The sequence below is a fragment of the Vombatus ursinus genome, unplaced genomic scaffold, assembly GCF_900497805.2.
Source record: "Vombatus ursinus unplaced genomic scaffold, bare-nosed wombat genome assembly UNPS02011767.1, whole genome shotgun sequence".
NCBI lineage: Eukaryota > Metazoa > Chordata > Mammalia > Diprotodontia > Vombatidae > Vombatus > Vombatus ursinus.
In genome coordinates, this window is record NW_020951545.1 from 2,680,777 (window position 1) to 2,703,061 (window position 22,285).

The following is a 22,285-nucleotide window of genomic DNA, read 5'->3' on the forward strand; positions in this document are numbered from 1 at the left end:
TTGTTTCCAGCCCATGCATGTAAACTGATTTTGGGGTAGATAGTTCTTTCTTATGATAGATATGGAAGGATACTTGAGGTTCCTGCTGTTTTAAATAGCTTGCAGAGCAACTTCTGAAGTCATATACTATAGGGCAGTGACCCTCTGACCTCAAGGAAGTACTCATTGTACCCCCTTCTTATCCACCAAACATGCAGGCGGATTGATTTCAGGCCCCAGAGAGAGACTCCAAAGCTGGAGCGCTGCTGGCTAGAGATCAGACATCCTCTCTCTCTCTCTCTCTCTCTCTCTCCCATCCAGGGGGATTTTTGCTGCTAAACAGTAAATCATTTGGTTCACTTGTTTTAATTATACTAGGTGACTGGGATATTTTATTTTATTAAACATACTGGCTTTGCTGTAGCCTACTTTTAAAAAAAAAGAGCTGTAAAACTCAACTTAAACATTAGGTCATTTCTCATTTAAAAGGGTTGAAATTTTCTGCATTTTTTAAAGTTTAATTTCAAATTGGTCAACCTTAAAGATGAATTTCATTCATAACAGCTCCTCTTCAAGAAGCCATCACTCATGAGTATGAAAATGTTCAACAATAAATTACTATCTTATCCTTAAGAGAAATTGAGCTCTATTCTCTCCAGAGCTGAAACCATACAGAGAATAAATTAGGTTTGGGGAAAGCCATACTTGTACAGGACACTAGGGGATTATTTCATTGTGTCCTTCCTTTATGAAGATGGCATTATCCATTGCCAACAGGACAGCTTTTAGCTCTAAGTGTGTGTCATGCACTTGAAAGAACACTGAACTGGAATTCAGGGGACCTGGGTTAAATGCTGGCTTTGCCATTTATTAGGCAAGTGACCTTGGGAAAGTCTCTTTACCTTCTTGAGTCTGTTTTGTTACCTGTAAAATTGGGAGAAAGGGTGGGGGAGACTTAGATTTAAATGGCCTTTAGGAATGCAGTGAGTTGACTGTATTTAGTTCACTTTTGATAACCCAAGCCCAGTATACATCTGTTGGCTTGGTTCCAAACTTATCTCGCGCTGTTCCAACTGTGTTTTTTGCTCAAGTGTTTCCCCATTGCAGAAATGTCCTGAACCCACAGAAGGTCACAGAAACACAAAATTGTAGCGTTGGAAGAAACCATAGCAACCATCTAGTCCAACCACACTCAGAAAACAATTTTTTTTCATTACACTATATCCAAAGCAATGTCATCTAGACTCTGGAAACCTTTAATGGGAGAGAGCTAACCAATTCCTGTAGCAGCCCATCCTATTTTTGGATAATTTTCATTACTAGCAAGCTTTTTCTGATAGCAATTCTAAATTTTCCTCTGAACCTACTCGTAATATTTCCTCCAAGACCAAATAGGTTGAGTCTAATCACTCTTTAAGATCTGTGACTTCACAGGTGTAAAGAATTTCTAATGAGGAAACTCCCTTTACTAATGAAAATTAGCAGATCAAGTGGTCCGTAGCATAATTTTAGAGAGTTGTCTGTGATCACAGAGAGGTCTCGTCTAGGCTCATATGGTCAGTATATTAGAGATGAGACTTGAAGTCAAATCTTTCTGAAGCCAAGTCTTTACAGTCCCATGCTATCTTGCAGAGGTTCAAACCAATCCCTCTTCCACATAAAGACCTTCAAATATTTGAAAACAGATACCATTATCTCCTTTAATTCTTCTCCAGGTTAAATATACCTAATTCCTTCAAAGAGATCCCCATATAACAAGGACTCAAGGATCTTCACCATCCTCTTTCCTTCCCTTTGGATATTTTCCAAGTTATCAATGTCCTTTCTAAACTATGGTATCCCAAGTTGAAAGCAACAATCCATATGTTGACATTTTTGAAGTTTTGACCCTCTTAGATTATGTTATCTTGTTTTGGATGCCACAGCACTATGTTGACTCACACTGAGCTTCTAACCTGGGGCTGAAAGGGCCAGATACTTGTCAAAATTCTGTCTAACCATACTTCCCACATCTTACCTTTGTGAAGCTAAGTTTTTTTTTTAAGCCAAATGTATATCTTTACATTTATCACAATAAAGATGTGTCTGTTTTCAGTGTTATACCAGAACCCTATTAGATGACTGCAAATGCAAAAGTTTTGCCCTCTCTCTCGTGTGTAGTTCCAAATCTGATGCAATGGATGGATCACTCAGAGCCTGAGGGGGTCAGATAAATAATTTATTGAATACAAACATATCCAAAAACTACCAGATAAAAGCAGCCCCCAATGTGGTTAAAGTCAATCCACAGGAAAGTAAAAGGCAAGGAATTGACCAGGAAATTCTGTGGAGCTTCAGGAGCTCCCCACTAATGTGCTAAACTGTTTTTATATCTTCTTTGCCCATATGATCAACAAAATGGAGAACTAGACATTTTCTTCAGGCCTTATTAACTTTAAAAAAAAGTGTCAGAGGTACAACAACTAAAACTGTCTTTATAGATGAAGAAACCAAGAATTCCAACAAGCCTTTTGAATTAATAATGGAAAATGCTAACCTGTAGTGTTCATTCAGAAACTTGCTACCACGTACCTCTATGATCCATGGCTCACAGAGGTATCCAAAACATCCCACAGTTCTACAGAGGAAAATATGTCTTTTTTTTTTTCATTTTCTAAAAACAAAACAAAACAAAACAAAAAAAAAACCTATCTGGCAATGTGTTTAACTTCTCTTCCTTTAATGGGGAAAATTTCAACTGCATTTATCCATTCCATGGGTTTCATTGCCATAGTAGAGATAGCACATATGAAATCCATTCTAGAATCTTTACTGGCAAACTTTAAGATAAAATACTCAACATACTGTTTTTCTGAATATTCTTCATGGTGCTACTGTGAACTGATGAATTTATCTCTAATCTCTACTGTCTCACCTTCACACTAGTTCACTGCTGCCTGCCTAACAGGCATCCCTGATTATTTTAGAGTTTCCTGCTCTTTTAAGCCTTATTTACTTGCTGTTTCTAATTTTATAATTAATTTTGTTTCTAGATAAAGATAAGCTGACTTTTATTGCTTTCTGAACACTTGTCACAGAGGGGTTGATAAAAAGGGGAAATGATGAAAGGAGATTTTTTTCAGTGTACTATCTTATTTTGGGAAGGAGTTGGGGGATGATTAAAATTATAATTAGTGCAGGGCCACAGTGGCTTTGGTCTAGGATGGAGATGGAATTGTAGGGAAAGGGTTTGCTCTTGGTAGTCTTCCAGACATGAAAGGTAGGAAACAGGGGAAATAGATTAAAGAGCTTCTGTACCTCTGGACCAGATGTATTACCCAGACAGTTTTCTACTCACGAGGAAGGGCTGCCTTCTTGGGTCTACTTTGTAAAAGGAGGTGTTTAATTTTTATTGATCCTATTCCTCTCACAGAGAGGAGACAATTAAGGGTTTCCAGGTCTTTGGGAGACAAGAGCTAGGCTGGTCCAAAGCAAGGAATGAGTTCCCTTAAGTCAGTATAGGAAAAAAATAAAAGATCTGGGGCTTCAGGGAAAACTGGAAGAATGTCTCTGCCACCATGTTAGATATCATCTACCATTCTCATTTTATATATGAAGAAAGTGTGTCCCAGAGAGAGGCATGCAGTCCCACATTCTTACTCATAGTAACACCTGTGGGTCATTTATGAGAGGGCCTCGTTATGTCCCTTTATTTTGGCTTCAGAGCATAGGAATATAACCTCCAAAGTCCCAATTGCCTTTCACATGTTATAGAGCCATAATTTAAAAGTGTAATAACTATGTGAAGTATAACTTCATAGGCCTGGCATGGTGCAATGGAGAATGCTGAATTTAGAGCCAGGGAACCTAGGTTTAAATCATGGCTCTACCACATGCCATGTGGCATTGGAAAAGTCGTTTAACTCTCTGGGCCTAGGAGTTTGACTAGATGTTCTCTATGTCTAAATAACCATCCTATGATTCCAAATTGCTTTTAGAATTATTGTAATTTAATATATCTGAATTTTTAAACCTCTTCCATATTTTACCTTGAGCTGCTTTTCAGAGTTAAAAAAAAAACTATGTAATTTTATGACCTTTTGTGCGATTAACCCATCAAGAAATAACAATAAAATAATATGATTTTCTTATTGGTTAGAATTCAGATGCAAATAGTCCCAGGACATGTAACTATCCTGCTAGCATTTTCATTTACTGATCTGAGGACTATTGTGCAGGTAGATAAAATGACTGCGTTTTTTTGTTTGTTTGTTTTGCTTCTGTTTTTTGGTAATTTAATGTAATTATTATGATGTAAACTGCTAGTGGTGGTGGCTTGGAGTCAAAAGGACCTGGGTTTGAGTCCAGCCTCTGATGCTGAGATGGGCTATGTGACCCTGAGTAAGTCATTTAATCTCTTAGTGCCCCCAGGCAACTCTAATAATTCTTTTCATTTCAGAGCAGTTGCTAATATTCTCATTGGTAGACACATTTTCCTCACCAGGGAGTTTGAAGATTCATTATTTATAAAGCTCTTTAAAATTTGCAAAACTCTTTATGTCCATTGGTGATTGCCTCTTCTATGCCCAGGACATATTATTGTCTTTAAACATTTATTAAATTCCTACTATGTGCCAGGCACTGTGCTAAATGTTGGGAATGCAAAAAGAAGCAAAAAAGATAGTGCTTGCCCTTAAGGAGCTTACAGTCTAAAGGGGAGACAACAGGTAAACAAGTAGGAGTATACACAAAGAAAGCTATATACAAGATCAATAGGATGTACTAAAAGAGGGAAAGCACTGAAATTAAGAGGTTGGGGAAGGCTTCCTGTAGGAGCTAGGATTTTAGTTGAAATCACCTCCAGTCGTCCTGATCCATATTTTGCCTCTGGACCCAAATGGCTCCAGAGGAGAGAGTGAGACTGGTGATTTTGTATAGCTTTCCTTCACTTAAATTCAATTTACTTGTATGCTGTGGCATCACCTTTCTGATGTCATGGTCCTCTTGGATGACCCTGGACAAGTCACTTAATTTGTTTGCCTCAGTTTCTTCGAATGTAAAATGAGGATAATAATAACAATCAACCTCTCAGAGTTGTTGAGAGATCAAATGAGCTAAAATTTGCGAAGTGCTTAGCACTGTGCCTGACTCATCACAGATGCTTAATGAAGGCTGATTTCCTACCAGTCCCCTTTTCCCTAGATTTGGCCTTTTTGAGTCCCAAGTGATATCCTCTGGTTCTAGTTTTCTATTGAAGATTTAGTGTTGAGCCATTGTCATAAGTAGAGAGTTCAAATTCTGCCTCATCCACTTATCAGGTGTGTTAACACAGGCAAATCACAATCTTGGCTTGCCTCAGTTTTCTCATCTGTAAAGTGAGGATGATAATGATATTAGTAATAATGATAATGATAATAATACCTACCTTCCAGGGTTGTTGTGAGGATCCAATGAAATAATATTTGCAAAATGCTTTATAAACCTTAACACTCTATAATATAAATGCTAGCTCCATATGTAAGCCTAGATTTGTATAATAAAAGGAAAATCTCATGGGTTCATAGATTTTGAACTGGGAGAGATCTTAAGGGTCATTTCTTCCAATCCCTTCATTTTACAGGGGAGCAAACTGACAGCAAGAAAGGTACAGTTACACAGGGAGTCAAGCTGGGATTTGAATTGGGGTGTTCTGACTCCAGATTCATTACTTTGCACTGTACTGAATTCTGTGTCTTATAATCTAGATGAAGGTAAAAATACTCATGCATGATATGAAATCATATGTCTAGACCACCATTTTCCCATTTAATCTCCCCCACCACCACCACCAATAAAAACTTCACAACTATATGAAGGATACATACTAAAAATACATGAAAAAACATATTCTCAGAGGCAAAAAAAGTCCTGATAAAACTGCTTTGGTAGCAGCATACTGGCTTTTGAATGGGGAGAGACTGAGTCAATTAGAGGCCTAGCAGAGCAGGTCTCCTATTCAGACGACCCTCAGTATCTCAGATTTTCTAGGGGAGGCTAGTTATGATGTGGAATATACCTGAAAAACTCATTCCTCTCCCCAGAAGGGTTCATCAGAATGTGATCCTGAAAGCAGACTATTTTCTGCTCCTGCTAAAGGATCATATTTTCACACGCCCTATTGGAAGGTCTCAAACTGTAAAAAATCCTATCCTCACAGATAATGGGATATTCTTGCCAGCCATCCAGCCCTCATTATTAACAGTTGGTAAGTAAAGGGACTGGGGGATGCGGGTCTCCAATGTCTCCATTCTCTGTGTCCTGTTATGCAGGGCTCATGTTATGCCTGCCATTTGAAGCATCCCAGAGCTAATTGCATTTGGGCTGTCAGAGATTTTACCTTGGAGTCTTTCAATTAGCCTGGCTCTGTAAAGGTGCTCTGATTTTATTTCCAGGACATGTGGATGCAAGTTAAATTTGGAAATTTTTGTCCTAATGGTATCTGTATTAACCAGCATCCTAGTTTCTTCATTTTAGAGGCATCCTGCTAAATGTTTTTTATTTATCACATCTTTTGGCAGAGATGGCGTGGTCTCTGACATTTTGTTTAGTTTTTAGGAAAAGAGATTTTGAAAATTAGACATTTGGGGACCAACTTATTGGTCATTTGACTTTACAAAAGAAAAAAAAGTTTTATTTTGTTTTGTTTCCTCCTGATTTCCGTGAAGAATGGGTCAAAATTCTAGTTTAGTTATTGCTGAAATAGTATTAACAGATCACACTGATCCATCTGTCTATCCATTCATTTACTCATGCAACTCTATCTATCTATCTGTCTATCTGTCTGTCTATCTATCTATCTATCTATCTATCTCCCTTTTTGGAAAATGAATGAGTTTTTCAGGCACATTCCACATTATAACTAATCTCTCTTAGAAAGGCTGAGATACCAGTTTGTCACAATAGGAGATTTGGTCTGCTAAGCCTCTAATTGACTCAATATTTCCACATTCTCTCTGTCTCTCTGTCTCTCTGTCTCTCTGTCTCTCTCTCTCCACACACACACACACAAACACACGTATGTATATATGAAAAACACTTTCCTCATAAGAGCCCTGTGAGATAGGGAGTGTTATTGTGATTATGCCCTTTTTACAAATGAGGTAAACTGAGGCTATGGTCTCATAGCATAATCAGCATTTGAATCTTCTAATTCCCAGTATATTACATTTTCCATTATTCCTTTTTGCACAGTAAGAATATTGATGATATCACCTGCTCCACTGACTCCAAACAGGTTCAGTCAGTATTCTGTGGTAGTATTAATAAAATGTGCCTTTGGTTCTGTTTTTCCAAAAGATTATACCTATTTGGAAGTTTCAGGAAGGCTCAGGGATTTGCAAGAAAATTCTAGAAATATTACTGGCTCTGGAAGCAGCATACCTGCTATATGAGTACCCAACACAGAAGATGAGTTAAGATTTGAGCTCTCTTTTTGGTAAAGTAAGCCCAAATTCTTATACTAAGAAATCTGGCCATTTTGTTTATCTGAATATGCACTGTCCAATAGAAACAACTGGTAATGAGTAATGTTATTGTGCATTTGACTGGACTAACTTTAGAAAGTTCTTTAATGTGGATAAGAAAACATTACTTTTCAAGAAAATTTTGGTGAGGCTGTTTGAGGGTTCTTGGTTCCAGACAATAGAATTAATGTAATGGGGTCCTCCATTGTTTAGTTAGGAAAGCTCCTTGTATCCCAGAGATAGCCACCCTTAAGATCTGGGGAAGAACAGGCATTGCTGTGCTGGAGAAAGCATGCTTCTTCGTATCAGCCATCATCTGGGGGATCCAGGGTGGTATCTTCAGGAACCATGAGCCCTTTCTCTAGTTTCTCCCCATCCTTTCCAACCTATTGTCCCAGAAGCTACCATTCCTCTTTTTCTACTCACTGCAACAGCACTACAATTCTCTATCACAACTAGGGTGATGTGGGGCAAAATTTCACTTGTTGGACTGACCTAGCCCAAGGCCTGAATCTCAAGCACTAACACCAAAGCCTCATACACCAGATGTAGATCTCTAGAATAGAGTCTATTATCAAAGACTAGTATATCAGACTTTATAGAGTCAGGAACTCATATATAAGGGGGGGCTACTGACAGTAGATTTAATCACTCTTATTCCCCAATATTTCAGGAAGGACTAAAGACTGCCCTTCACAGGACTCTTAGAAGAGACATAATCAAAAGATCCTTATACGATGGCAAATAAACTAGTAAAACTTCTCCTAATTCAGGATTATCAATGATTTTTTAATTGACAGATTCATTGACCTCTCCTCATTTTTCATCCTTATTGTCATCTCTGTTAGATTTAGCACTGTTGACCACCCTCTCCTAGTGAATAATATCTGTCTTGGCTTTTCATAAAACTGCTCTTTCTTGGTTTTCCACCTACTTATCCAGAAGCTCTTCTATAGACTCCCTTGGTGGACCTTCACGGATATCTTGTTGCTTATTTGTGGGTTTTCCCCAAGGTTCTGTTCTAAATCTTCACATTTAATACATTGCCTAGTCTTTAATTTTACCTTATGTATAGGTAGAATACATGTCTCAGATGGGCCTCCCTCTCTCCTCTGATACTCCTATTATTCTGGTACAGGCCCTTTTCACTTCACTCCTGGACTATTGCCACAGCCTGCTTGTAGGATTCTTTGCCTCATACCTCTAGTTACTGTAGTCCATCTCACTCAGCCATTAAAGCGATAGTCCTAAAGCACAGGTCTGACTATATCACCTCCTGCTAATCAATGAACTCCAGTGACTCCAAGAGAAAACATAAAATTGCTTTCAAGATAAAATATAAAATCTTCCATTTTTTTTTTAAATTTTCTTTCTTTTTTGGCTAGGCAATGGGGTTAAGTGACTTGCCCAGAGTCACACAGCTAGTAAGTGTTATGTGTCTGAGGTCGGATTTGAACTCAGGTCCCCCTGAATCCAGGGCCGGTACTCTATCCACTGCGCCCCCTAGCTGCCCCTCCGTTGGGTTTTGCCTGGCTATTATGTAATAGGTGCTTAATAAATTTTTGTTTACTTAACTCTCTCTTCACACCCAAGATCCTTGAGAGCAAAGATGATTTCATTTTTGTGTTTGTATCCATTCATTTTTTCATTAATTTATCTATCTACTTATTTATTCATTCATGCACTCTTTCATTTATTTTTCTATCTAGTCATTCATTCACTTGTTTTTTTGTTTGTTTATTTTAGACTGGGTCTCCCTATCTTACTTGTCCTGGAAGAGTAAAGGCTACTCGCAGCCCTGGTCCCACTACTGATTGATGTAGAAGCTTTGTTCTGCTCCATTTTAGATCTGGGTATGTTTGCCACTCCTTAGGTGAACTGGCAGCTCTCCCCTGCTCCTTACTCATCATATTGATTGATCCTGGACTTGATGCTGGCACATAATTTACTTAGACCATTGCAGCTCAAAACTCTGAATCTCAAAGCTATACAAGCCTCAGCTTCCCGCATAGTTGAGATCATAGCCATGTAAGAGTAACCTCAAAACAGTAGGTGCTTAATAATGCTTTTTTGAGTTGGTTCTTATCCTTCATGCTCCAAGAGGACTAAAATGACATGACTCTATTTCAGTCAAGGTACACTAAGTCTGACTGACTGATTAAACCAATACAAGCGCAGAAACCTGTGTTACAGGTTGAGCACAAATAGCCCACATGGACATTTGGAGAGGTGATGTCTCTAGATTTGCTCATCTCGTGTTTCTTTTGAGCTAATGCAATTCTGCTTTGATCTCAGAGCACAGCACCTTCTTTGATGAGTGTATGCCATGCTGGACAGTCCTGTGCCAGTGTCTCCCATGTATTATAGTCAATTCCAAAATTCTTCAGAAAGACCTTGAGATTGTGTCTTCTGACCTCTAAGGCAAGTGAGTACTTGCCTTGTGTGAGTTCTATGCAATATAGTCTTATAGGCAAATGTACATTTGGCATTTGAACAATGTGCCCAGCCCATCATAGTTGTGTTCTCTGTGGTAGAGTTTGAATGCTTGGCAGTTTAGTTCAAGAAAGGACTTCAGTGTCTGGTTCATTGCCAGGTGATTTTCCTAAGAAAATTCAAATGGAAGTGATTTGGTTTCCTGACATGGAACCTCTATACTGTTCGGTTTTCACAGGCATATAACAATGAGGTCAGCATGATGGCTTGTGTACCTTTAGTTTGATGGCAACCTAATACTTATTTTCTCCCACACTTTCCTTCAGACACTCCAAAACACTGAGCTAGCTCTGGCAATGTGTGCATCAATCTCATCGTCTATATGTACATCCCTGAAAAGTATACTGCTAAGGTAAATTAACTTATCAATAGCATTTAAAATCTTTCCATTTGCTGTAACTGAAGATTCCACGTAGGGATGGTGCAGTGCTGACTGGTGGAGAACTTGTTTTCTTGATGTTAGCTGTCTGGCCAAAATTAGCACAATAGGCAGATAATCAATCCATACTCTATTGCATTTCAGCCTCAAAGGCTGCATTGAAGGCACAATCATTTGCAAACAAAAAGTCACACACCAACTCTCCATCGACTTTAGTCTTGGCTGGAAGCCTTTTCAAGTTAAATAATTTACTGTCAATGTGGTAGTTGACCTTGATGCCATTTTCGTCCTTGTTGAAGATGTCTGACAACACTGCTGAAAACAACATGCTAAAAAGCATGGGAATAAGTATACAGCCCTGCTTCACTCCATTGGACACTGGAAAAGTGTGAGAGCATCCTCCATTATCCAGAACCTGTGAAAGCATGCTATCATGGAACTGGTTTACAATACTGATGAACTTCTCCAGGCAACCAAATTTTGCCATGATCCTACACAAGACCTCATGACTAACAGTATCAAAGGTCTTGGTCAGATCAATGAACATTGTGTATAGACCTCTGGTCTGCTCTAGGCATTTCTTCTGGAACCACACTGGCTCTTGGGTAGGTGACCATCTTCCAGGTGAAGGGTCAGCCTATGAAGGAGGACTCTTTGTCACAGGACAATCTGTTTCCTTTTTCTTTATAGAGATGGACATTGGACGTATCCTTGAACTTCTGTGGGGATACCCTCTTCTTGTCACATAACTGGAATATTTTAGTCAGCTTTTGTATGAGCAGTGGATCCTTTGCTTTGTAAATCTCAGCTAGAATAGAATCAGCACCAGGTTATTTGCCACACAAGAGGAGCCTAGTGGCATTCAAAACTTCTTCAGTTGAAAGCTTGGCTAGAGAGGGATAGATTTCAACCTGAGGTATAGGGTCAATGGCTTCAGCATTGTTTGCTGATGATCTGTTAAGAATGCTATGGAGTGTACAGCCCCTCTCTCCAGGATCATGTTCTGCCATTTCCTTCTCTAGCTCTAATCAACATGGCTCCATTAGCACTGAATAGTTGAGAAGTACCCCAGGTCTTTGGCTCATCAATGACTATTGATGGCATTCAAGGCATCACAAAAATACTACTGATGTAGAACTGAATTTCATCTGACTTCTTACTAAGTCAAGAATCCTGCATGTCTCTCTAAGCTTCACCTGCACTTTCCTTTTTTTTTTTTTTTATGTGAGGCAATTGAGGTTAAGTGACTTTGCCAGAGTCTGTGTGACTAGTGATTGTTATGTATCTGAGGCTGGATTTGAACTCAGGTCCTCCTGACTCCAAGGCCGGTGCTCTATTCATTGCTCCACACCTAGCTGCCCCTGCACTTTACTTTTGATGGAGTTAAATGCTGCCTTCTTAGAGACAGATAAACTATCCTGCAGGTAAACCCTGTGGAGTTCTTGTTTTTCACTTAGCAGCTGCTGAATTTCCTCATCATTTCCATCAAACCAATATTGATGTTTGTAAGGCCCTGATGAGTAAATGCAGTGCTCTACACCAAATCCCTGAAAGCTGCCCATTCCTTTTTCTGCTCCACTGTTGCCAACTGTGTGTTGACTCAGCTTTACCTCCAAGTTAGCAACAAACTTCACCTTTGGAGAAGCACTTTAATCTGTTGACATTAAGTTTTCTGGTTAGTCATCTTGACTTGGGGCCACCAATTTTGTTGAATGTGAATGTGTAGCTTAGAGAGGATAAGTCTATGATCAATCCAGCATTCTGAGCCACAGATTGCCTTTATCACTCCCATATTCTCTCTGTCTCTTCTCCTCACAATGTCATAATCTATTAAATGCCAATGTTAGCTGTGAGGGTGTATCCATGAAGTTTTATTGTGTTTATATAAATGGAGGACAGTGTTGGTGATAAGAAAGTCATGAGATGCAGAGTCTTCAGTAGTAAGTGACTATTGCCATTGCTACTTCTGACTGCACTCCTCCCAAGGACTCTGTGCCATGTCTGATATTCTATGCCTGCTCTCACATTAAAGTCACCCAGAGTTACAAGCTATCCTCTTTTAGCACAATGATGATGAGGGTCTCCAGGTCTTCTTAAAATTTTTCTTTAACCTCATCAGGGTTCATCATGATGGGAGCATAAGGACAGACGATGGTGGCCTGGCACTTTCCTGCAAGTGGCAATCATATTTTCAAGAGCCTATCATTCGCTCCTTTTGTGAGGCATACAAGTTTGGTGACTAGATTAGTTTAGATTATGAAACTTCCACCAACTTCACTGCACTCCCTATCACTGCAGCCACTCAAGAAAAATGTGGATCCAGTTCTGACTAGCTTTCATTTGCCAGCCTTGTTTCACTCAGGGCTGCTATTTGGATGTGCTTGCTGATGAGTTCTTTTGCAATAAGGGCTGTTCATTTTTCAGAACTGCTGGATTTTATGTTGGCCATAAGCATGCACAAATTCCATGAACCAATGGTGAGTGAATCATTTTTGCAAAGGATTTTGTATTTTGACGTCTGGTAGAACCACTGTCTGCCACAGTAAGCAGGGCAGGGCTAGGTTGGGTGAAGCAGACAATTTTAGGGCACTTTTTCTTTCTAGCCCCTTCTTGCCAAGAGGTGACCAGTACAGTCCTTTAAAAAGACTACTCATACATGCAAGGGGCTGCCAAATCCCACTGCTGCTTTAGTCCAGTGAAAAGACAGTCCTATAGCCTGAGCTGCCTGTGTGCAAGGTTGTGACTACAGCTCCCAGTGTATCCTCACCTGATGCTTCATCATTTGCCTATTGCCACAGGACTTTGAGGTAGGCAAAAAATGGCAAAATGGTATGGGTGATATTTTTTACTTCTGCATGAATTGGATTTAAGTGAGGCATATTTGCATGAAGTTATTGGCTTCACTCCCTCTTCCAGAGTGATCAAGTCCAGTGGCAATACAAAAGTCAAGGTGACTGGCAATGCTTGGGATGTAGTGGATGGCCTTGACAACTTCAATGTCTAATCAAGCTCTTCGAGCTGCACAGTGCTTGCTTCAGCCTCCTTCATGGTCTTCAAATTATTCTCATCCATCCATTCCACTAGGGGAAGTCTTTACATGCTTGGGATAGACATCCCCTTAATTCACGAGCGGGTTTAAGACCAGTTGGCTACTCTCAGCATGGTTTAGCTCATCCACAGAAACCATTTATTGGGATGTGGCTGCTGCACGTACTACAGCTTCTTGGAGCCACAGGTGAGAGCTAGGTGACTGGACACCAAAAGTGAAAAGCAGACCTGAGAAGGGCTCACCAGTCCCCATACCAGAAGTCCTCATCTTCCCTGATCATCCACATGCTCTGTTTTTTGAATTAATGAATAAATGAAAACTTAAGTTGATTGTCCTTGGAAGCTGGGTACAAGACAAGTGATTTTGAATTGGTTTTCCCCTTAGGAAGCCACACTCATTGAGAACTTTTTTAAAGCTTTAATTTTGATGTTTCAAATATGATTTAAATTTTTTTGCAGGTTGCTGAAGTATTTTTGTGCATCTTTGATTGAATGTTTTGGTTTTGTACTGGTGCCCAGAGGCAATTATTGTGAGAGGTTCAATTTTACAAAAGGAAATAATAAACAAGAGAGGGCTTAAAACAGGAGATGTGGTTTGTTTTTGTTTTTGTTTTTCTGGGCTAAGGTGAAATAGGACAAATCAAATCCCCACCTTTTTCCCTGGTTACCCATGTAACCCTGTCATCTCAAGGACAGCAGTAGGAGGCAAAATGATGTCATAGAAACACTATTGAACGTAGGGAAGTCATTTAACCTCTCTAAGCCATAATCTCCTCATCTGAAAAATAAGAAGAAAAATACTTATATTATCTTCCTCATAGGGCTGTTGCAAAGATCATACTTGCAAACATTAAAATACAATGTAATCCTGAGCTGAGTCTCTTTAACACATTGACCCCACCACAATGCCCTGCATAGGCACACTGACAAATGCTATTTGACAATGAAAAAAATCTCACACGTTTGATGACCACTGTATGCGCTAAGCCAGGAGACAGACAGGACCTATTTCTAGGATTTCACTGGTATAGGGAATAAGGAAACAGTTGCTGGCTTTATATTGTTCTTAAACCTTTGTTATCAGCAAACATATCATAAAGAAAGGCATCACCATAACTGATGAATTATATTTTCATATCGACAAATATTTGTGTGAGAATACATGCATGTATGCATATATATGTGTTTATTTTGTGTATACATATGTATTTATTATGTGTACATGTGAATATATGTATGTATTATATGGATGTGTTGCAGACAGTGGAGATGCACATGTGTGTGTGTGTGTGTGTGTGTGTGTGTGTGTGTGTGTGTGTATCCACAGAAGGATTGGACCTGTGATTTCATTGATTTCATGAACTATCTGGTGTGGAAACTCCCTCAACCAAAGCAATTTGACAGTGTCTCTTCAACTCATAACCTTAGAGTGTGGCCTGGGGTCAACAAGTTGACTATTTGCCAGGCACTACAAGCGTTGAGAAGACAAAGAGAAGCAAAAGGAAAGACAATATCTACCCTCAGTGAGCTTACATTCTATTGGGTGAAGGTAACATAAAAGAAAGCTGAAAAGATAAATGGGATACCTCCATGCTAATGAAAGTCTGGAGTAGATCCTGGAGAGAATTGAAGGCTTGGCTGGCCTGGGCACTTTCCTTATTCCTTAAAATGGTGGTTCTGAGAACTGACCAATCAGAACAAGCAGTTTGGGGAGTGGAAAGAACTCCCAAGAAGGGAAGGCTAGGGTCAGAGTGGAGTTCTAGGGTAAGTAGCCTGCTGTAGTAGACCCAGGTGTGGAGCCCAGAGATGAATGAAGACATTGCTGGTCTGGCCACTTTCCTTAAAATGTAAATTCTGAAAGGACCCTTCCAGTTCCAGCTTACTATTCCTATAATCCCGAAAGAAGGGAATTAAAAATGGGTAAATATTCTATACAAGAGGTTCTTCAACTGGGGTTTGTGAACTTGGGTTTTTTAAAAATGTATTTTTGATAACTATATTTCAATATAGCCAATTTCCTTTTATAATTTTCTCTATTTAAAAATAGTATTCAGAAGAAGCACCCATAGGCTTCACCTTACTGCCAAAATGAGAAGTCCATAAAATAAAAAAGTTTAAGAAGCCTTACCTATATATTTCATTTTTTAAATTATTTACTTTATTTTTAGTTTATGAAATAAACATGTCCATAATAGAATAGAAAATGATTGCAGGTAAAACTGCAAATCTATTACGCATAACTTGCTATTCCTTTTAAATATATAATAGTTATCATATAAATTTCTTTTTTTTCCTTTTTTCTTCCCTCCCCCTTTTATTAGACACAAATATGTGTGTGTGTGTATGTGTGTGTGTGTGTGTGTATGTAAAACCATTCTAGACATACTTTAATTTATCAGTTCTTTTTCTAGATACAGATAATATCTTCCTTCAAATGCCCTTTGTAGTTAATTTGGGTTTATTAATAGTCAAAATAACATAGTTGTTCAATGTTGTTCTTAGAAGAAGTTACTATATGCAACATTCTCTTGGTTCTGCTCATTTCGCTCCTCATTATTTCATGCAAATCTACCCATGTTTGGAGATGCTCTATTGTATTGCCACCCAGTAGTAGGAATGGAAGGAAGCCAATCTGAGAGCTCTTCTGATGCCGATAGTTTGTAAATAGTTTTATAGTAGATTAATGATATCACAATGATTCAGTCTAGAGTCTCTAAATATTATCTCTCCCTATGACTGTTGATGACTCTGTAGCCCCCTAAAAAACTTCAGCCTATCCTACAAGTGATCATCTGGCTGGCAGCCCTTGCCTGCCCTTCCCTCCTCCCCCCCCTTTTTTTTTTATTAAAGAAGATATTATGGAAAGTAAGATGGATTAGGTCCCAGGAGGCTCAGAGAGAAACTTTTTATGAGTTAACTGAGTTATTTATATTCTCTACATTAGAATGGGAAACTTTTTAGAAAACTGCACGAAAGTAGTCTGGGTAGAGGCAGGTTGACTATAACCTTTAATAGCCGCGGCATGTCATCACATTGTGAGGATAAACCTTATTCTCTGGGGATTTACCTGGATGAAAACAATCAGGCAACTGTACAAACACTAAAAACACCTGCACATCCCAACAACTTAACAGTGCCAGCACCAAATAGTTCTTCTCATTCATCTCAAAGAATGTTCCCAGCTAATCCTCTCTTGGGGACATAGATAAGCATTCTGAAGCTAATACATGCTTAACATAAATTTAAAATAATGCAGAAAAGGGATTTTAGAGCAGACTACAGTATTTACTTACTTTTGGATTCCTCATCTCATTTCAGAGTTTTTATTGTTGAAAAGAAAATATTTTCATATAATTGTTCTGCAGAAGCCAGTAACCCCAGCACTACATACTGCAGTAGGTTTCACTGCCCCCTCACACCAAGCCCCCACCCTGCATACCCCCTTCAAGTAACAACTTCCAAAAACCAGATGCTATAAGCCGTGGAAGGCATTCCAGTAAAGCACCTGGCTCTTTGGCATGGATCTCCTATGGCTGTGTAGGTACTTGCTCTCGGGTAATTTGCTAGAAGTTGCATCCATTGCAAAAGGTCAGTTTCTTTGCAACTTTCTCTGACTCATTTTAAAAGTTTAGAATTGGCATGTGACTTTATTCAAGTGAAAGCTAATTCTTTCTTCCTCTTTCTGTATGAGGTATGTGCGCATATAAACATACACATGTTAAATAAACATTATCTTTATTTACACAGCTGTCTTAATCCATGACCACTAAAATATTCATCCACAACATCATTTTCTTAATTACTTTTGCCTCTTTTTTACTGGTCCCTAGGGTATGCATTTCACTCTTACCAAAAGTTTTGCTCCATACTGCTTATCGGGCTTCTCATCAAATACCAACATATTAACTAAGTTTCTTGTGGCTATGCCATTATTTTGACTTAGAGTTCAGAAATTCCCTCTTTGTTTATAACTTTTCTCCTGAGTTCTTTTAGGTCTTCTTAATGGGAGTGAGTCAGTTGTTGATACCTGTAGGGCTATATCTCAGTATCTCACTAAATGGACCTACACTGCTATGCCATTTGAAATATATCTATACACACACACATGCCCATATACATATATGTTTATATATATAATATATATAATATATATATATATGTTTTCACTTATACATTTTTTCTCAGGCATTTATTTTGTCTACCTCCTACCTTCCCCTCCTCCCCCACACACTGTAAAAAATACTTTGTAACAAGTATTTATAGTCAAGGAAAACAAATTCCCACATTGGCCATCTTCAAAAATGTTTTATTCTGCATCAGCTGATAATCAAGTTCATTATAACTTTGAAGAAAATCTTTATACACAGGGGGATAAGCAATCAAGGGCTTAAGCAGCTTGCCAAAGGTCATATAATAAGTAAACAACAGAGCTGGAGTTTTGAATTCAAGTCTTATTATTTTACATTCAGTACTATTCCAGTAGACTATGTCATGGTGCCTTTATTATTCTGTATCCATAACTTCTTACCAGGATTAATTTCTGAATGAAAACTATGCTGTTATTTTGTAGGCTCAGTACATAGCACAGTTATGTTTTTTAATCTTAGGAGGAAGGGGAAGGACATGAGCATTTATTGAGCACCTACTATGTGCCAGGAATCATGCTAAGTGCTTTATTAATATTATCTTATTTAATTTTTATTACTGCTCAGTAATCCTTTATTCATTTCTCATCTGATCATCATCCTTTTCTTTACAGTAATTGTTTCAAACATTTCCTACTCTTCTCAAAACTCCAATCTCACCACTAACTCTACCACTTTCATCAGAAGATCTTGATTTTTATTTTATTGCAGTTGGAAACCTAACTGGGAGTTCCCTCAATGCCCCAAGTCCACACCTTACAACTTTTTGCTTATGTCATTTGTCTTTCCTTTCATATTGGGGGAGAATAGAAGAGAGACTGTAAGAAGGGAGTTCAGTTAAGGAGCTTCTTTTTCTAAGGCTAACCTCCTTCACCTATGACCATGGTCCGGTTCTTTCCTGTGTTCTCCAGAACCCTGATCTAGCAATTATCTTCATTCTTTTCTCTTCAGTCTTCTTTCTACTAGCTACACTCCATTTGCCTACAAACATACTTGAAAAAAAAAAAGACAGACAGACATACAGATATATCGGTAAGTAGGTAGGTAGATGAATAACAAGATTTGATCTTGCTTTCTCCCTTAGCTATCATTCTATGCCCTGCTTCTCTTTCTGGTCAATCTCATGGTAAAAGTACTTACTGTTCATCACCTCTACTTCATAATCACCAAGTCATTCTTTTTTTTTTATTGCCTTTCAATTTAATTTTTTCCTACCACTCCACTAAAACCACTATTCAAGTCAATAATAGCTTCTTAACTGCCATATTCAATGGCCTTTTTTCAATCTTGACTTTTCAGCATCAGTTGACCCTGTTAATCCCCCCCCATTCTCCCTCTCGACACCTTCTCTTACTTTAGTTTTCATGACACTGCTTTTTCCTTATTTTTTCTTACCTATCTTGATGACTCATTCTCAGGCTTCTTCTCTTGGTTTTCTAGTTTTCTGGTTCTTTCTTCCCAGTTTTCCTCTTCTCCTTTCCATCCCAGTGTAAAGATATCCCCCAGTGTTTTGTCTTTGCTCCTTTTCTGTTCTGTGTCTGCACTTAGTTTATGCTACACATTGAACCCAAGAATTGGAAGGAATCTCAGGAGCTATGCAGCCCAACCCACACCTGAAACCCATCCCCATTACAAAGTAGTCAGTAAGTGGTTATCCAGTCTTTGCTTAAAGACCTCCTAGAAGGGAGAGGGTGTCAACTACCTATCAAGGCAGCCCTTTCCACATTAAGAATGTGCTAATTATTTGGAAGTTTTTTTTTCCCATTTACTTCAAGCCTAAATTCATCTCTTTGGAACTTGTACCAAGTAGTACTAGTTCTTCCCTATGGAGATAAATGTCTAATTGCCTTTTCACATGATAGCCCCTCAAAAATTTAAAAAGAGCTATCATGCCACTTCTTCTCCCCCTTTTGCCCCTTCCCTCTAGTCTTCCCTTCTCCAGGCTTAACATTCCCACTTCCTTCAAATGATCTTTAAATGTCTTGAACTCAAGGGCTTTCATCATTCTGTTTGGCCTCATCTGAATATTTTCCAGCTTAGCAATGTCCTTCCTAAAATGTGATGTTGAGAACTGAAATTTTGAATGAGGTCTGACCAGGGCCTATAATTTCCTTTTTTTTTTTTTTTTTTAGTGATAATGATAGTCCTATCGCTTCTTTTTTCCCCTTGAATCTATCTTCAAAGTCTAGGCAATAACAAGATGAACTTGAGGTCCTAATACAAAGAGAAAAATTCAGACTTATAAAGGAGTGGATGAAATTATCATCAAGGCAAGTTAAGAAATTCTTAACTGATTGATTTTTGGCCTTAAGCGCTCTATCAGATGCTTGTATAATTAAACCCCCTATCACTAATAGATCATGCCTCTGGGTCAGGTTGGTGGTCTGTTCATTGAAGTCCTCATTTATTTCCTCTTTCTGTCCAGGTGGTATATAGGTTAATCCAATGACAAAATTCCTTCTATTTCTTCATTCACTGCTCTTCACTAAGGTCCGTACTGTGTTACGCCCTTCTAGTTCATAGATTTCCTCACATATACAATGTTACCCTGCCTTTTGTCTATACGGTTTCCTTTGAATCTGCTGTGCCCATCCAGAACCATATTCTGATCATAGGTCTCATCCCACATATTCTCAGTGACACCTATCAGGTCAAATTTGTCCCCTTGCATGAGAATCTCTGATTCATCTCTCTTGCTGCCTGTGAGCTATATTACTGGCTCTTTTCTAAGATTCTATCTCTTGCAAAATTCTGAATACTGCATCTTAATTGCCATTATCCTTCTGAAATTGCTGTTATTCCCTGTGGTAACTTGGTCGATATGCAGCTTTATCCTTTTCTTATGTCTTGTTATGCCCATATCTTAGAACTCTATGTAGGTAATTTTCAAATCTGTTTCTTCAGCCTCAACCTCTCTTCTGAGCCTTTACACATGTTATTTACACACACATACACACGCACATATTAATGTATATTACATATTATTGAATTATATATACATTAGTATATATTATATAATATATTATTTATTTTAAATATATATTTACACATATAATTCTCTTAGTTATCTGGATATGAAATTTCAATATTATTTTTTACTCCTTATCCCTCACTTTCTACACACACATTGGCAAATCCTATCAAGTCTACCTGGAGCAATATTTTAGGTCTAAGACTTATTTTCCATTCATTTCACATTACTTTCATCACAATGGTAGTTCAGACCTAGCTCTTCTTCCTGTCAGTGTCTCTACATCCCTCTTGCACTATTGTCAGATTAGTTTTCCTAATGGATATTTCTCATCTCTGTGTCACTATTATGCTTATAAATGTTCAGAGAGTAGCTATTTCCCCCTGAAATAAAATCTATATTCTTTAACCTAACATTCAAGGCCCTTGTAAAACTTATTTTTAATTTACATTATTTGGCACCACCTCCTTATATATATTCCATACTCCAGCCAGATTGGACTATTCTCCATTTACAAACACATACCAAATTCTTTCAACTCCATGCCTTATTTCATGATATTACTTGTGTCTGAAATGTCTTCCCTCCATCTCTGCTGTTAAAATTCTCTTCATCTTCAAAACCTGTCCTAAATGCCTTCTCAAACCTCCCAGTCAAAAATTATTTGTCCAAATGGGAGTTACTAAAAGAAAAGGATGCTCAAAAGATGGATTTTACCTCCAACTCCTTAACTTGCCAAAGCCAATGACCTTTCCTAGATGCAATTAGGCTTCTGGGAAGTCACTATTAGAAAGAAACAAAGATTCTGTTGCATGACTTTAAAGAATGTCTAGTCTGGCCTTTCAGAGGCACAGAGAGGTAAAGTTATTGTCCAAGCTAACACACTATCAAGTGGTAGAGCTGGTCCTGGATCCAAGGTCTTCTGATTCCACTTCTAGTGTTCTTTCCGCTGTGACATGCTGCCCATGGAGCCTAGCTAAATTTTATGTTTTTGCCTATTCAGCACTATCTTGCCATATTGCTAGCAAATTCTTCCAGTTTACCTCTTTGGTCCCCTTCATATGATCACAGAAATGATTGGGACAGGGTGGTATAATCAGATGGTATGAATTTCAAAAGAGAGGTATGGGGGAAAAAAAGTAGAGTAGAGCTAAGATTGAAAGCTGGAGCAAAGATCTGGAAGTGACAGTGGGAGCAAGGAGTATGCTAATTTATTTTTCTTGAACCTGTGAATCCCTGGGCATGACATAAGGCATAGCAAACACCAGAGAGAGAATAGCAAAGGATATGGCATCTTTACAGAGAAAACCAGGTTTTCATGAGGTCCAGGAGCTTGGAAGAGTTTAAGAGCAAGACATTAAGAATGAAAGAGACTTTGTTAATGAAAAAGAGATCTCCAGGACATTGTCCAATCTCCCTCAATGATTTTTGTGCCTGACTTAAAGTCTTTCTTCTTTCTGGCCATGTTGTCATCTTGGATACTTCAGTATTAACACAAATTAATGCTTCTAACACAGTAGCTTCAGTTCCTCAATCTTCTCACATCTGTTGACCTCCATCTTTAGTCTACCTTAGCCATTCACAGCATTGCTAATTCCTTGTTTCCCCATTACTTGAAAATGTTGTAAGATCCTGTTTGTCCTCGTCATGAGACATAGTTCCACAATCTCTCTCTGTGTCTTTCTATCTAGGTATCCAACACTTTCATTCTGGTTTTGTTTCCTCTCTAAGTAATCTTTACCATATGGTTATTTATTTAATCAACCAGTCAGTATAAAAGAATTTATAA